This window comes from Phodopus roborovskii, unplaced genomic scaffold, assembly GCF_943737965.1.
Source record: "Phodopus roborovskii unplaced genomic scaffold, PHOROB, whole genome shotgun sequence".
In the NCBI taxonomy this organism is placed as follows: Eukaryota; Metazoa; Chordata; class Mammalia; order Rodentia; family Cricetidae; genus Phodopus; species Phodopus roborovskii.
Window position 1 is genome coordinate 723,284 of NW_026126727.1, and position 13,792 is coordinate 737,075.

The 13,792-nt window shown below is 45.8% G+C and overlaps 1 pseudogene; it reads left to right on the forward strand.

Moving 5' to 3' along the window:
• The first annotated feature begins 521 nt into the window (after nt 1-521).
• On the forward strand, nt 522-5,942 carry LOC127214524 (uncharacterized; annotated as a pseudogene).
• The last annotated feature ends 7,850 nt before the right edge of the window (nt 5,943-13,792 follow it).

The following is a 13,792-nucleotide window of genomic DNA, read 5'->3' on the forward strand; positions in this document are numbered from 1 at the left end:
ATTGCAGCAAGTTCGGTCCCAATGTCTCACTGGGTGCTCGCTATTCCCAAGATTTGAGCGAGGGTCTACCTACAGGGGTCTTTCATTTGGGGGCTAGTCCGGGATTTGCGCGACCACTCAGGGGTCCTAGACCCACTTGGAGGTAAGAATTTTGTTTTCTGCTGTTGTTCTGTTGTGACTCTGTGTTTGTGGCCTGTTCAAAAATCTGGTGTGATCGCAGTTTCGTTTTTGCAAATGCTCTATTGAGGCTGCTCTCCAGGAGGAGGAGCGGAGTGGATGGGGATAGACATGTCCAGGTGTCCACGGTTTGTTCGCCCTGGGAGACGTCCCGGGAGTACAGGAGGAGGACCAGGGACGCCTGCTGGACCTCCACGGGGGAGAGGTCGGGAGATAAATTTTCTCCTAGACAATCTGTGTCAAAGGGCCATTTCTAGGCTGTCTGGCTCCTTTCAGAACTACGGGTCGACTTGAAGCTGACAGCTGCTTTTGTGTTCTTGTCTTTCTGTATTCGGGCTTATTTTTGTTAATAGAGGTAGACATGGGACAGACTGTGACGACCCCACTAACACTGACTCTGGACCATTGGACGGACGTTAAGACTAGTGCTCATAATCTTTCTGTTGAGGTCAGAAAAGGACTTGGCAGACTTTTTGTTCCTCTGAATGGCCAAGTTTTGGTGTGGTATGGCCTTCAGGGGGGAAGTTTTAACCTATCTGTTATTTCCGCTCTCAAGCGAATTATTTTTCAGGCCACAGGGGGACACCCTGATCAGGTTCCCTACATTCTCATGTGCAAGACCTAATCCAAAACCCACCACCCTGGATGAAACCCTGGACATCGGGAATAGAGACTGCGACAGTGGCCGTGGCCTCGAAACCAAAAGTACCTCCTTCAGGTCCTCTGGCGCCCGCTCCATCAGCTCCCCCGCGGATCTATCCTGAAATTGATGATGTCTCCCTCCTTGACCATCCTCCTTCCCCATATCATCAACCCATTCCTCATGCAGCCCCCCCCACAGGTGCCGGCCCCAATGGACTCCCAGACGGCCTTCAAAATAGGGCCAGCGGCCAGGACTCGAAGTGGCCGGGGCCGCAGCCCAGAGGGATCTGGCGCAGGACCTGACTCCACCATTGCCCTACCATTACAGGCTTATGGATCTGCTCCAGCTCCAGGAGAATTAATCCCACTGCAGTATTGGCCATTTTCATCGGCCGACATGTACAATTGGAAAACTAACCACCCCTCTTTTTCAGAGAACCCCTTGGGCTTGACGGGACTCCTCAATCCCTGATGTATTCTCATCAGCCCACTTGGGACGACTGTCAACAACTCTTGCAGGTCCTCTTTATGACTGAAGAAAGAGAGAGGATCCTCCTAGAGGCCAGAAAAAATGTTCCAGGACCCGATGGGACCTTCACCAATCTTCCTAATCTTATAGATGCTGCTTTCCCCTTGGCCCGCCCTGACTGGGATTACAACTCTGTGGAAGGTAGGGGGCGTCTCACGGTCTACCGCCGGGCTCTAGTGGCAGGTCTCAAGGGGGCCTCACGGCGACCCACCAATTTGGCAAAGGTAAGAGAAATCCTACAGGGTCAGGTGGAGCCACCCTCTGTCTTCTTGGAACGACTGATGGAGGCTTATAGGAGATATACCCCATTTCATCCCTCCTCTGAGGGACAGCAGGTGGCCGTAGCCATGGCTTTTATAGGGCAGTCGGCCTCTGATATCAAGAAAAAGTTGCAGAGACTAGAGGGGCTCCAGGATTATACTTTGCAGGATTTAGTAAAAGAGGCAGAGAAAGTGTATCACAAGAGAGAGACTGAGGAAGAAAAACAAGAAAGAGAAAAAAAGGAGGCAGAAGAGAGGGAAAATCGGCGGGATCTCCGCCAAGAGAGGAATTTGACTAAGGTTTTGGCCACAGTAGTAGGTGGAGAAAGGTCAGAGAAAGGACAGTCAGGACACCTGGTCAACAGGGCAAGGAGACCCCCCCCCCGGGAGGACGGAGGCTACAACTTGAGAAAGACCAATGAGCATACTGTAAAGAAAATGGACACTGGGCCAGAGAGTGCCCCCGAAAAAAACAAAAGGGCCCCAAAATACTGGCCCTCGAGGAAGATTAGGGGAGTCGGGGCTCGGTCCCCCTCCCCGAGCCTAGGGTAACTCTTTGTGTGGAGGGGAACCCCATTAATTTCTTAGTGGATACAGGAGCCGAACACTCAGTTTTGACTAAACCATTAGGACAATTAGGATCAAAAAGAACTCTGGTGATGGGAGCCAATGGAAGTAACTTTACCCCTGGACAACCAAAAGAAGTTTAGAAATAGGAAAAAGGCAAGTAAACCACTCTTTTCTTGTGATTCCTGAGTGCCCGGCGCCCCTTCTGGGGAGGGACTTGTTGACCAAACTAAATGCTCAGGTCCACTTCACCCCAGAGGGACCAGAAGTCATCTGGGGAGAGACCCCTATAACATGCTTAGTTCTAAGTCTAGAAAAAGAATATCGCCTCCATGAACCCAAGACTGGGATTTTGCCCCCTAAAGAATGGCTGACAGCTTTTGCAGAGGTTTGGGCAGAGCAGACTGGAATGGGACTGGCCAAACAAGTGCCACCTGTCATAGTCGAGCTGAAAGTGGCTGCCACCCCTGTCTCAGTCAGACAGTACCCCATGACTCAAGGGGCTAAAGAAGGCATTCGACCACATAGCCAGAGACTGTTACAACAAGGTATACTGATTCCCTGCCGGTCCCCTTGGAATACTCCCCTCCTGCCCGTACGTAAGCCTGGCACCAATGATTATCAGCCTTCCAGGACTTAAGAGAAGTCAATAAATGGGTACAGGACATTCACCCAACTGTGCCCAACCCTTACAACTTGCTGAGTTCCTTACCGCCTGAACGATCCTGGTACACCGTTCTGGATTTGAAAGATGCCTCTTTCTGTCTCAGATTGCATCCGAGTAGCCAACCCCTGTTCGCTTTTGAGTGGCGAGATCCCGAAGGAGGTCATACGGGTCAACTGACCTGGACTAGGTTGCCACAGGGATTCAAGAATTCACCGACTCTTTTCGATGAAGCACTCCACCATGACCTTGCACCCTTCAGGGTCCGGAACCCTCGGATTTCTCTCTTGCAGTCACAGCCTTGACCCAGGAACTGTGCCTCGACGGGACCAGAAAGCTCCTAAATGAATTAGGTGAGTTGGGGTACCAGGTGTCCGCCAAGAAAGCCCAGTTATGCCACTCGGAGGTGACCTACCTAGGATACACCCTCCAAGAAGGGAAGCGGTGGCTCACTGAAGCACAAAAAAAGACTGTGATGCAAATCGCGATCCCCACTACTCCGTGACAAGTACGTGAGTTTTTGGGAACTGTGGGTTTTTGTAGACTCTGGATACCAGGGTTCGTCACACTGGTGGCCCCTCTGTACCCACTTACTAAAGAAAAGGTCCCATTCACCTAGACGGAGGAGCACCAAAGAGCCTTTGATAATATAAAGACTGCCCTGCTCACAGCTCCTGCTTTGGCCCTGCCAGATCTGACTAAGCCTTTCACTCTATATGTTGATAAGCGGGGCTGGAGTAGCCCCTGGAGTTCTGACTCAGACCCTGGGGCCCTGGAAGCGGCCGGTAGCCTACCTATCTAAAAAGTTAGACCCCGTCGCCAGTGGGTGGCCCTCTTGCTTGAAAGCCATTGCGGCAGTAGCCCTACTTGTCAGAGACGCGGATAAGCTCACTCTGGGTCAGCGCGTGACTATAATTGCTCCCCATGCTTTAGAAAGTATTGTGTGGCAGCTCCCCGACCACTGGATGACAAACGCCCGGATGACACATTACCAGACCTTGCTGTTAAATGATTGGATAACCTTTGCTCCTCCTGCTATTCTCAACCCGGCCACCCTGCTCCTCAAAGCAGATGACTCTACCCCGGTGCACCGATGCACTGACGTCCTGGCTGAAGAAATCGGGACCAGGAAAGACCTGACTGACCAACCTTGGCCTTGTGTGCATAACTGGTATACGGACGGCAGCAGTTTTGTGGTAGAAGGTAAAAGAAGGGAGGGAGCAGCAGTGGTGGATGGAAAGCAGGTAATTTGAGCTAGCAGTCTACCAGAAGGAACCTCCACTCAAAGAGCTGAGCGCCTGGCACAGACTCAAGCTCTGCGTCTGGCAGAAGGTAAGGCTATCAACATTTACACTGACAGCCGTTATTCTTTTGCCACAGCCCACGTTCATGGGGTCAGCTACAGACAGAGGGGCCTACTCACCTCAGCAGGAATAGACATTAAAAATAAAGAGGAGATCCTGGCCCTCCTAGAAGCCATACATCTTCCAAAATAATTAGCCATGGTCCACTGCCTGGGACACCAGAAGGGGACTGACCCAGTCACAAAGGGGAACCAAATGGCTGATCTAACAGCAAAACAAGCTGCCCAGGGAGCAGTAGTGCTGGCGGAGAAAACTGGAACCCCACCAGAACCCCCGCAAGCCATGGATCCCAGCTTCATCTAACTCTATAAAGATTATGATTTAATCAAAGATATGACCTGTGCAGGGAAAGCTCGAATGCTCAGTTCCAATGGATTGGCAAAAACCAAAGATGGACGAATCATTCTGCCCGCTAAAGAAGGCCAAGACTATGTGAGATGAATACACTAGCTAACTCATCTTGGAAATGAAAAACTTAAGCAATTAATCAAAGGTTCTAAATATTATGTTCTAAGATTAAATACAGTAGTAAAAGAAGTAGTAGAGTCATGTCATGCCTGTACCTTGACCAATGCTGCCCGACCATTCAAAGAACCTGGGAAAAGGATGAGGGAAGATCAGCCAGGAGTTTATTGGGAGGTAGACTTCACTGAAATTAAGCCAGGAAAATATGGTAATAAGTACCTTCTAGTTTTTATAGACACTTTTTCAGGATGGGTGGAAGCCTTTCCCACCAAGTCTGAAACTGCTCAAGTAGTAACCAAGAAGATCCTGGAAGAAATCCTGCCCTGGTAATCGGTTCAGACAACAGGCCGGCTTTTGTTGCCCAGGTAAGTCAGGAGTTGGCCACACAACTGGGGACTAATTGGGAATTACATTGTGCTTACAGACCCCAGAGCTCAGGACAGGCAGAAAGAATGAATAGACCCTTACTAAATTGGCTATTGAGACCGGCGGCAAAGACTGGGTGACCCTCCTCCCCTTTGCGCTTCTTAGGCCCGAAACACACCTGGACATTTCGGCCTTACCCCTTATGAAATCCTACATGGTGGACCACCCCCTTTGACTGAGTCAGGCGGGATATTGGATCCCTGCACTGACTCATCCTTCTCTGCTCAGTTTACCCACTTAAAGGCCTTAGAAGTTGTCAGAACACAGATCTGGAATCAGATCAAAGAAGCCTATACTCCAGGGACCACCGCGGTGCCCCACGGGTTCCAAGTCGGAGACTCAGTCCTGGTCAGACGACATCGCCGCGCTGGCACACTTGAGCCTTGGTGGAAAGGACCCTTTCTAGTGCTGTTGACCCCCCCCCCATGGCAGTAAAGGTAGACGGAATTGCTGCCTGGATCTACGCTTCTCACATAAAAAAGACACCCAGTCAAAATGAAGACAACCGCGAAGATAATTGGACAGTAGCAGCCAGTGACAATCCTCTTAAGCTGCGCCTTCGCCGTAGCTCTAACCTTGGGGGATAACCCTCATGTCCCTCAAAAACTGACATGGGAAGTGCTTAATGAAGAGGGCAATGTCGTGTGGTCAAAAACCGCAGTGCACCCCCTTTGGACTTGGTGGCTTGATCTTGCACCTGATATCTGTAAGTTAGCTGCCGGTTCCCTGGCTTGGGATCTTTCTAATTATGACAATTTAGATAAACCACCCCCAGAGGAACAATGTGTCCCTCATGGTATAGGGAGCACATTGGGATGTTCAGGACAGTTTTTCTGAGCCAACCTCCAGGCAGCAAACTTCTACATCTGCCCAGGGCAGGGACATATCAGAGAGATGAAGAGACGATGTGGAGGGTCATCAGGTTACTTTTTTGTGGTAAATGGGGATGTGAGACCACAGGAGAAGCCTACTGGAATCCTTCCTCATCCTGGGATCTGATTATAGTAAAAAAAGGGTCATAAGCCAGAAGAGCCAGAAAAAAGGAGAGAGAGACCCATCTAAGTACCCGTCTTATAAGACTGGATATGCTCCTGGGGCCTTGGGTGGCCCTCAGGGGCCATGCAAAGGCAACTATTGCAACCTTCTGAATATTAGTTTCACAGCACAGGGAAAACAAGATAGCCAATGGGTAAAAGGTAACCGCTGGGGGTGGAGAGTCTATACTGGAGGTGGAGACCCGGGGTTCATTTTCGCTATCAGGATGAAGATAGAGTCGACCCCAATCCGGTGCTTGATAACCCCCTACCCAAGCCTGAGAGACTTCCTAGTCTCACCACATCACCAAGGGAAAGTTCCTCTCCTAGCCTTAATCCATTCCCTCCTTTGATCCCATCCTCCCACCCACCTATGAGGACCGAGGATCACCTGTACAATCTGCTCGATAGTGCATTTGTCATTTTCAACTGCACAACCCCACTGCTACCCAATCTTGCTGGCCATGCTTGGCTTCTAATCCCCCTTATTATGAAGGAATAGCTCAAATACGGAGCTATAATATTATTTCTGATCATTCGTCTTGCCCCTGGGGGAGCCAACGAAAGTTGACCCTTTCAGTGGTATCAGGCACTGGACAATGCATAGGCAAAGTGCCTACAAGACACCAGCCCCTCTGTAACGTAACTATCAACACACTAACAGAAGGCCCAAATCAATATCTAGTACCCCCCAAACACCTGGTGGGCCTGTGGCACCGGCTTGACCCCCTGCCTGCATACTTCACTTTTTAACAGAACTAGTGACCTTTGTATTTTGGTCCAACTGGTGCCTAGGGTCCTCTATCATGATGATAGTTCATTCATAGATGAATTTGATCACCGTACTCGTTACAAGAGGGAACCTGTAACCCTGACTTTAGCTCTCTTGTTAGGACTAGGATTAGTGGCAGGGATTGGAACTGGAGCGGCCGCCCTTATCCAATAGCGCTACTACTATAATGAGCTTAGAGCATCTATGGATGCTGACCTGGGACCTTTGGAGCAGTCCGTAACTAAACTAGAAGAGTCATTAACTTCATTATCAGAGGTAGTGCTGCAAAACAGAAGGGGATTAGATCTGCTTTTTCTTAAAGAGGGAGGGTTCTGTGTGGCCTTAAGGGAAGAATGTTGCTTTTATGTAGATCATTCCGGTGTCATCAGAGATTCCATGGCAAAGCTAAGAGAAAGGCTAAAAACCAGAAAAAGAGAAAGAGAAGCATACCAAGGATGGTATGAAAATTGGTTTAATCGGTCACCCTGGTTCTCTACTCTGGTCTCCACCTTGGCCGGACCTTTAATCATTTTGATGCTGATCCTAAACTTCAGGCCATGTATCCTCAATAGGCTGGTGACGTTTATAAAGGAAAGGATAAGTGCTGTCCAGGTAATGGTTTTAAGGCAGCAGAACCAAATACTACAAGAAACTGAGGGATTGCTCTAAGATTAGAGCCATTTACAAGAAGAAGTGGGGAATGAAGAGTAGAAAAAATTACTAGCTGTCTGTAAGTGCATAGACTCATCACCCTGGGGACCTCGTCCCCTGCAAGTGGCCGCTCCTGGAACTCTCTTGAGAAGGACAGTTCCCTGAGTGACCACAGGATGTCCCAATGAGCTCTGTGGAATGTCCCAATGCCCCAGGTGTGTTGCTTAATCTAACACATAGTTTAACTGATGAGTAAATGTATAACTTTGCAATTCCCCTATTTCCTCCCCAGTCCCCCTCCTTTCTTTTGTGGTTTTTGCCTTTATAAGCTTGTCACAAGTTTGGGTCGGGGTCAAACTCCTCTAACCCTGCGTGGTGTATGAGTCTCGACCCCAGCATGCTGGCCTGAGATTTCATTCAATCCCGTTTTCAATAAACTTCCTCGTGTGATTGCAGCAAGTTCGGTCTCAGTGTCTCACTGGGTGCTTGCTATTCCCGAGATTTGAGCGAGGGTCTCCCTATAGCTTTCAGAAGAAGAAGAGGTTACAGAAAGGATACCTGCGGTACAGATTTTAAAAATGCAGTTAGACAGACTGGTGGCTTATAGCACAAACCTTTATTCCCAGCACTGGGGATGCAGGCAGATCTCTATGACTTGGAGGCCAGCCTGGACTACAGAGCGAGTTCCAGGACAGCTGAGGCTACACAGAGAAACACAAAGCAACATTAGGCAAGTAGGCAAAGAGAAGTCTTGAGCAGGGAGTTTTGGCACACACCTTTAATGTCTGCAATCTGGAGGCATCTGGGGGGAGGTGTCTCTGACTGGCTGATCAGCCTGGTCTACAAGGGCCAGCTACACACAGAAAACATGTCTTTAAAAAACTAAAAGCAAGAAGCAGAGGAAGGAGAAGGAGGAGGATGAGGAAGAGGATAGCATGGGAAGAAAGGACCAACAGCTAGGGGAGACTATAGGAAGGTGAGACTCTAGGGGCTGTCACAATTAAAGAAGGTGAGACTCTGTGTGAGTTAAGTCTCCTTTTAAAGACATTTTAGCGCTTGTTTGTACTTTTGTGTTTGCTGGTGGTCAGACTATATGCATTATCACACCCAGCTTCCTTTTATTTCCATGACTTTGGAGCATTTTGTTGTTGTTCTTGTCCTTTCTCTGTCTGCTTTCAATTTCTTTTTCTATTATTTTATTTATTTATTATTATTATCATTTATTCTGAGACAGGGTTTTTCATTATTGCTTTGGAGCATGTCCTGGAATGAGTGCTGTAGACCATGATGGCCTCAAACTCACAGAGATCCACCTGCCTCTGCCTCCCAAGTGCTGGGATTACAGGCATGTGCCATTAACACCCAGCCCTAGCTTTCTGTTACTTTTTTATTCTACATTAAATTTAATTTCAACTCTTATTCATGTGTTTCTGGACGAGCGGGCGGGCGTGCATGTGTGAGTGCCTGCCTGCGTGTGTGCCTGCTGGCTAGTGACCTCATCAAGATGTAAGTAAGCATGTGACAAAGTTGTCAAGATCCTCTTTGTTCTGTTTCCTAGCCTCTAAAGGGCCAGAAACTTAAACAGAGAATTGTGATGAGGTTCTCATGACTGAGACAGCACATCACACTCTTACATGAAAAGAAAACTAATTTCAACTCTTATTCATGTGTTTCTGAGCATGCGTGCAAGCGTGCGTGAGTGCATGCATGTGTGTTGGCCAGTGACCTCACCAAGATGGAAGTAAGCATGTGACATATTTTTCAAGATCCTCTTTGTTCTGTTTCCTAGCCTCTAAACCTAAAACACAGCATTGTTTTCCTTTTCAGAGACAGAGGATCTCTGTCGATTTGGAACCTGTCCTGGAACTCAGTGCATCTACCACCTGAAACCCATCTCAATTTATTTATTTATTTATTTATTTTATTTTATTTTTTTGATGTTCTATTTTTTGGAGTTCACACACAAAGGAAATGGGATATCATCACCCTCTGAATTCTTAACATCTTTTTCTTTTTCTTTTTTTTTTTCTTTTCTTTTTTTCTCAGTGCTTACTAACCCTCCATGCTAGGGACTCAAACTTAGAAAGTAAGCACTAACCCTTTAAATAAAAAGAAAAATTACAAGTACTTGCTTTAGAATATAACATATGAAAACAGTATATATTTAGTGGGAATTTTGGAAACTTTAAGGTAAGAGCAACTGATACACATTTTTATTGTTTAGGTTAGTATTTGATATAGGTTAGGTTGGTGGGTCCTTCCTACTCACTCCACTCTGGTTGACGTAGAGATTACTTAAGCTTACACCCCAAAGCAGTATACTGTTTATAACAATACTAGGAAAAGGAAGGAATGAAGGAAGATGGAAGCGAGAGAGAGAGAGAGAGAGAGAGAGAGAGAGAGAGAGAGAGACAGAGAGAGACTCAATTGTAAGACCTTTCTTCAATTAGAGGTGATCTATAAATGACAGCTGTAACCCTTTGAATCTCCCTATTTTTAGCTTTTATCTTACCTGTGGAATTACCTAGATCTTCCTCAAAGTACAGGATGGGTTGAAAGGCAATAACACAAACAAAGGAAAACAAACAAACAAAAACTCATGCAATCCTAATGTGATACATTGTCCCTTTGGTGTGGATTGGATTCAACTTCCCTTAATGAAGGAAATTTTGCACAGTGCTGCCTCCCTTCATGTTGTTTGCAGTAAGGTGTGTGACTGCTTAACACAAACAAGCCATCAAACAAACCGAAAACTAGGGCCTGTCTGCACAGAAATAAGCAAGATGGATCACCATTGCTGAGAGAGCCAATGTACACAAGCCTCCAGTCCCTAAAGCAAAAGTAATCTCAAGTTGATAACCTCTTTAGAGGTTATATATATATATATATATGTATGTATATATTTTTTTCCCCAACAAGAGTCTTACTGAGTATATAAACCAAAGCTAAGGGCAGGCCCCACCCAGGGTGGTAAGACTGGGAGGGTGGAAGGATTTGGGGGAAGGGAAACTGGTCAGAATACAATATAGGAAATTAAAAAAAAAAGATAGAAAAAAAAAATAAAACCAGCCCATGGTGTCCACATGCCTTTCATCTCAGTGCTCAATGTGGGGAGGGGGGAAAGGTGGGGTGCAGAAGCAGGCTCATCTCTTTGAGTTCCAGTACAATCTGGTCTACTGAACTAGTTCCAGGACAAGCTAAAAAAGTTACAAATGAACACACAAAAAACAAACAAAAAAAAAAAAAAAAAGGAAGGAAGAAAGAAAAACAGAAAAATATTTTAAAAATTTGAGAGAAAGCCCTGTCTTTTGAAGAAAAAATAATTATAAAAAAAAATAGAAAGTATGACTGTTTTGTCCAGCTGTTTTGAATGTAGGATCACCTATACTCTGTTTCAGGCGGTCTGGTGTAATCAAACCCCATTAGTCTGGAAGGAATCCACATCTTTTCATTTTCTGTGGAAACAAAAATAGTAATCCTTTTCCCCAGTAACTTGTCCTTCAACTTAAATTTTGGAGTCAAAGCATTTTTTTAAATTTAATTTATATTTTACAAGTCGATCCCAGTTCCCTCTCCCTCCCTCCCTCCCCCAGAACTTCCTCCCTCCTTCCCTCCCTTTTACCCTCTCTGCCCTCTCACATGCACTCTAAACACCCTACCCTCCTATCCCTCCACCCCAATTCCACATGTAGGGGAATGCCATCCAGTTGGGGTCATGTAGATCTGACAAGTCCTGTGAAGTAGGGACTCGGGCTACTCTCCTGTCTCTAGATTAAGGCAGTTATCCCTCCATGGGGGATATGTTTGCAAAGTCCTTTTTTGCAACAGGGATACATACTGGCTCCACTGTCTGAGGTCTCTTAGACTGCTCAGTCCTTCTGGCTGAGACCCATATTCAGAGGGGCCTGAGTCAGTCCAAACTGGCTTCCCAGCTATCACTCTAGTGGTCATTAGCTGTCTTGTTCAGGTAAGCTGTCTCTATGTGTTTCTGCCACATGGTCCTGTCCTCTCCATCTGCATCTGGGTTCCAGTTCGACTCAGTGTTCATGTATGGGTGTTTGATCCCGTTCTCAACAGGCATCAGTTGAGGGCTTCATGGAGAAGTTGGTTGTTGATCGCACTCTCCGGGAAGGGCATTTATGATAGGCTTTCCATGGAAGCTGAGATTGTTATTTGGGAGCAGTCTTGTAGTTCTCTAGACATTTCTTTATGTTCAATTTTATGTTCAAACCAATATTGGCATCCTCTTTTATGTTCTCTCTCTGTGTCTCTGTCTCTCTCTTTCCTATCTTCTATTCCTAACCAGGCTCAATCTTCCTTTCCTCCCCCTCATTTTCTCCTACTTCTCTCTCCATTCGCTGACCCCCACTTCACCTGAGCTCTGGGGGCTTGTCCCTTCCCAGTTCTGTGAGGGACTTTATATGAATCTCTTAGAATACACCTTGTATCCTAGTTCCTCTGGTGATGTGAATATAGGCTGGTGATCATTTGATCTAGGTCTAAAATCCATATATGAGTGAGTACAAACTGTGTTCCTCTTTTTGTGACTGGGTTACCTCACTCAGGATGGTTTCTTCAAGTGCGATCAACTTGCCTGCAAATTTCGAGATATTATTTTTTTCAGCAGAGTAGTATTCCTTTGTGTAGATGTGCCTCTTCTTCATTGACCATAATTCAATTGAGGGGCATCTAGGTTGCTTCCAGGTTCTTGCTACTACAAATAGTGCTGCTATGAACATAGTTGAACAGATGTCTTTGTTGCATGGATGTGAATCCTTTGGGTATATGCCTAAGAGGGGGATTGCCGGGTCCTGTGGTAAACTAATTCCCATTTTCCTGAGGAACTGCCATACTGATCTCCAAAATGGCTGTATGAGTTTGCACTCCCACCAGCAGTGGAGGAGTGTTCCAATTTCTCCTCAGCCTCTCTAACATAAGTCATCACTGGTGTTTCTAATTTTAGCCAGTCTGGCAGGAGCAAGATGGTATCTCAAAGTTGTTTTATTTGCATTTCACTGATAGCTAAGGATATGCAGCATTTTCTTAAGTGTCTTTCAGCCTTTTTGATTTCCTCCATTGAGAATTCTTTCTTCAGTTCTGTACCCCATTTTTTAATAGGGTTATTTGGTGTTTTGTTGACGAGTTTCTTGAGTTTTTTGTATATTTTGGAGATCAGCCCTTTGTTGGATATAGGATTAGTGAAAATATTTTCCTAATCTGTGGGCTGCTGTTAGGTCTTGTCCACTGTGTCCTTTGCCTTAGAGAAACTTCTAAGTTTGAAGAGGTCCCATTTATTAATTGTTTCTTTCAGTGTCTGTGCCCCTGGAGTTATGTTCAAGAAGTGGTCTCTTATACCAATTTGTTCAATGGTACCTCCTACTTTCTCTTCTAAGAGGTTCAATGTGGCTGGATTGTTGTTGAGGTCTGTGATCCATTTGGACTTGAGTTTTGTGCATGGCGAACAGACATGGGCCTATCTACAGCCTTCTACACACCCTCATCCAATTGTGCCAATACCATTTGTTGAAGATGCTGTCCTCGCCCCATTGTATAATTTTACCTTTTTTGTTGAAAAGCATGTGTTCATAGGTGCATGGATGAATATCAGGATTTTCAATTTGATTCCATTGGTCTACCTGTCTATTTTTATGCCAATACTAGGCTGTTTTCTGAACTATATCTCTGTAGCAGAGCTTAAAGTCACGAATGGTGATGCCTCCTGAAGTTCTTTTATTGTATAGTGTTGTTTTGGCTATCCTGGGTCTTTTGTTTTTCCATATAAAGTTGATTATTATCCTTTCAAGGTCGGTGAAGAATTGTGGTGGGATTTTAATGGGGATTGCATTGAATCTGTAGATTGCTTTTGGTAAGATTGCCATTTTTAATATGTTAATCCTACCTAACCAAGAGCATGGGAGATCTTTCCATTTTCTGGTATCTCCTTTAATTTCTTTCTTTAGAGTCACAAAGTTCTTATTATATAAGTCTTTTACTTGTTTGATAAGCATTACACCAAGATACTTTATGTTGCTTGTGGCTATTGTAAAGGGTGATGTTTCTCTGATTTCTTTCTCTGTCTCGTTGTCGTCTGAAAAAAGTAGGGCTACTGATTTTTGTGAGTTTATCTTGTATCCTGCTAGTTTGCTGAAGGTGTTTATCAGCTGTAGGAGTTCCCTGGTAAAGTTTATTGGGTCGCTTATGTAAACTATCATATCATCTGCAAATAGAGACAGTTTGACTT